The sequence below is a fragment of the Rhinatrema bivittatum genome, chromosome 12, assembly GCF_901001135.1.
Source record: "Rhinatrema bivittatum chromosome 12, aRhiBiv1.1, whole genome shotgun sequence".
NCBI lineage: Eukaryota > Metazoa > Chordata > Amphibia > Gymnophiona > Rhinatrematidae > Rhinatrema > Rhinatrema bivittatum.
The window spans coordinates 24,488,232-24,492,618 of NC_042626.1; positions in this window are offsets into that span (position 1 = coordinate 24,488,232).

Here is a 4,387-nt window from a genome sequence, read left to right on the forward strand (position 1 = left end):
CCTTGGGTGAGGGGGGGGGGGGGAGGGTCAGGGAGGAGAGATAGTCATGGTCATGGCTGGTTTCACAGCCTACGATACAGGGGTTCCACAAACAGCACCTACTCTCAGCCTCAGGATTGTTGCTGAAATGGCCAGTCTAGGAATCATGGGAGGGAGGGTCTGTTCAAACAGGGGAAAGAATGAAGGCTCATGGTGCCAGAATCCCAGCCCTGGTTCTGGTCTGAGTTGGAAGAAAGAAGGAGTTATTAGGTCACATATTTTTAAAAAGGGGACCCACGTGGCCTGGACAGCTCATGTACTCCATCATCTTTGGGTAATTCTTATATTGGTCCAATTAACTGCAACGAAACTCATTTTCTCCAGGACCAGTATAGCTGCTAGTACTCTGCACTATAGAAAAAAATAAGGTTGAAGGGGAGCAAAACATTGTACGAATGCAAATTTATTCTGTTTTTGACCTGAGAAAGGGAGTGCCCACTCCCGAAAGCTAATTCTGAAACGTATTAAGTTAGGCCAATGAAAAGGCATCCCCGTAAATCTTTTTTTTTTTTTTGTATATTGACCTTCAATTGAATACAAATATATAGAAATCATAGAAGGTATCCATGGATGGAGAAGGGATTTGCACTTCTGCTTTTTTAAAATGATATTGCCATTCAGTTAAGATCAGTAGCACACACACACAGACAACAACATTGGGTGGAGGTAGAAAACGATGCAGTTGACTACTAACCCATTAATCCAACAAACTCTTTCAGGTCTTGATGTAGATTCCACACCCCTCCGCCTCTCAAAAAAAGCATTATCATATTCTCTGTCACTTGTATCACTGACCTTCTATCTTCCCTGAAGGAGGCTGAAATATTCTCAATTAGTATGATACAGACAAATAGATTTTATAGGATACGAGATCTTATTGATAACAATTAAGCAATAGCATTTCAAGATACACACAAAGCTTCCTGCCGCTCTAAGCTGCTCCAATTTATCCAGCTAACTGTTGAGCCGGGTGAAGTTAGTCAGGTAGGTTGATGGAGTTTCAGGGGTGCTCCAAGGCGAAGTTAAGTTAGCTGGAGAGCTTAGGTGGATAACTGCAATATTCAGAGTTCGCCAGATAACTTATCTGGTTAAGTCTGGTCATGCTGGTCCTAAAGTTAGCAGGATAAGTTTATCCAGTTAATTAGGACTTTATCTGGCTTTATTCAGTGGAGCACCTAATTGGCAGCACTCCACTGAATATCCATGACTAGTGTTAGAGATTGGTTCCTAAAGAAGGAGGAGTTAGCAATCTGTTAGTGTTCTGTGAGGTTTTGCTGCTAGGAATTAACTATCTGATGTACTCCGTGGGCGGAGCTAGCAATCTGTAGTGATTGGATGCCCAATGGGCGGAGCAATCAGATAGTAGTTATCAATCTGTTCAGATTCTGTTATGCTTAACTCCTAAGAAGGAGGAGCTAGCAATCTGTAGTTGATCTGATGCTTGGAGTAGCAATCTGTGATGAATCTGAACTAGTAGTGGGTGGATCCCTGGGCCAGTGGCAGATGTCCATGCCCCCGGGAGGATATCCCGAGAGGGACCACCGGCTAGGCTTGAGTATGGAGACAGACACACATTAGTTCTTTTATTAAACAGGTTTATGAAACCACCAGAGGTGGCAGTAGTGAGCTGACATGCCCGGCAGGGCTGTAGTCCCTCAGGTTTTGGAACCATAATCCAGGACGGCTGAGCTGTTGAGAAACTGTAGAAAGTGAGTAGGCAGAGTTCATGAACAGAGCTAGATGACAAAACTCACGTAAGGTCTCAAGGGAGCTCAGGTGCTGGAAAGGTTTAGGCCCTCGAGCAGCGAGTACCTGGTTCCAGGTGTTCTGAGAGAGCGATGGTAACTCACAATTGTTTGTAGCAGCGATAGCTTCCAGGCAGTAGAGAAACTTCAGAGTTCCAGGAACATGGGCCCTCGAGGAGCAAGTACCGATTCCTATCTGTAATCTGAAAGTAAAAAAAAGAGCGAGGCCCCCCCGAGGAGCAGGTACCTCTGGTAAGTCCAAGGAGGCAGAGTAGCTTGGAGGAATCGTAACCATATCTGTATCTTCTCCACTCCATTCCGTTCCTTGCTAACTCCATTCGATAGTGGGTGGTAGGGGAATGAGATGGCAAGCACAGGCACACGGTTGATTTTGGAATGTACGTGCACTATTTTGCGCACCCTTGACCGAGGGCATGAATATTAGGCACAAAGTATGTAAACATTTATAGTGCCCATAACTTTGTGCTTGCTGATTTTTTTTTTTTTAAGAGAAACAACGAGGGTAGGTTCTCTTTGAAAATGTGCATGAAGTGGGCATGAAGTGTGCATGAAGTGGGCAAATGATCCCATGCCCTGTGCAGTTATCCGGATCATTTGGAAATTGCTAGTCCACCAAGACATTATTACTGGGGTCAGGAGGGGCATTTTTTTCCCCACTGGCGGTGTCAGCACTTCCCTTTGCATGCTCCTGGATCACCCCTAGGTAGCTACTAGCTACCAGAGAGGCCATAGAAGGTCGGACTTGATGACGGATGTATGTTTGCTCATGCTTCCATCTATATTACTGTGGAAAAGTTACTTACAATAAGGGACATGAATACAGCCTGTAGAGCTACTTGTTTTCCCTGTAAAAATAATTTCATTATTTTTTTCTCTAATGACCCTTTCCCAGCAAAAATGACTTTATAGTGAGTTTAATTAGAGCTGGGATCATAAAAGTAAAAATTAATTTGCTGCTTCATCACTTCTGGACTAAGTCCAGAAACATTTCTTTTGTATCATATCCCTCAGTTCTTCACTGTTCAGAAACTGTATAAGCCCCTTAAAATAATGATGCTTCCGCAGAGAATAGAATAGTTAGAATACTCCAGAATACAATTTAGTTCTCTTATTATGTTCTGTTCTACTGCACAGATGCTGTGAGAAATGCACTGATTGGTGTCTGTGATAGAATAATCTGCTCTACTATTCTACAGAGTAGACACCATGATCGGTGCCTGTGATAGAAGAACCCACTATTCTATTCTACAGCACAGATGCCATGAGAAATGTGCTGATCAGTGCTTGTGATAGAATAATCCGCTCTTCTCTTCTACAGCATAGATGGGTTTTGAATAGTACTGTGATTGGGTACCCACAGGGGGAATAACAGGATTTAAAGAAAGAAAAGAGAGTGTACGCGTGACATTAGGACATTTAAATTAAAAGATGAAATGTAATTATTGGTGAAATCCCAGAATTTGAAATGAGCAAGAAGATGTGTCAAATAAACCAGCGGCAAGGGAGAAGAAGCAGGGATGTGACCAACAGAGGGAGAAATAGAGTCTAGAAAGAGCGCATGCTGCTGGGTAAGGGATTGTCAAGCCTTGGGACGTTACTGGGAATAGCTAAACAGGAACGAGATTTGACAGTCACATTGACTAACACACTGTTATGAATGGGCTCCTGCTAAAGTGGTGAATTTAAAACCCCAAATCTACTGCAAGCGCAGCAACTCAGGTGTAACGGGACAATTTCACACATGGTGACTTTATTAAGCATAAACTTTATTGGAATAACCCACTAACAAAAGCACAACATATCACCTCCTGCTAATCCACCATGTCCAGAGCCCTGCCACTCGCCTGCACCATTAATTCCGCCGCCCTGCCTTAAAGGCGCAGGCGGCCCTCAGGCCTCCTGCAGCAGGCGGCCGGCATCTGTTCAGGGCAATGTAAACCGGTCACTCCCCTCCGTGACCCACGACACAGCAGCAGCTCTGGCCCAGCGGAAGGTGGCATTCCTCTGAGAGCCCAGTGCGCAAGTAATGTCGCAGGCATCAGCCAATCAGCTCTCTCTCTCTCTCTTTTTTTTCTTCTGCATTTCTAAACCATCTTTCGTCTAATCAGGAAACTTTTGTTGGCCTGGCAATTTGGACACGTGTTGGTGAAGTAATATACAGACTGGTTGCAAAAACAATCCCTCATACACTCTTACAAGTTAACACTTTTGTAGCTCTACATTATAAAGCCGGCTGGCTTCTGTTTGGATGCAAATTGCTCTATAAATTAAGAGCGTTGTGTGGCTGGTGTGGGTATTCTGGGTTGGATTAATTTGCCGGCGCACGTAGCAGAGCACAAGCATAGTGCAGGCGGTTTGCCCACATGCCTGTGCAATGGCTGACTGACAGCTGTGGTATTTATAAGCGCCTGATTGACAGCCGGACGGGGCTGCCCTAGAACTATTCCTAAGGACATGTCAGCGTCCCGCCACTGATTAACATCCGAGAGAGGGGAAGGTCTCCTGCCTGCTCATCCGACGAGAAGCAGCAGCAGCAGCAGCAGGCAGAAATATTCTCTTTTAATTAAGCAGCAGAGCAGGGG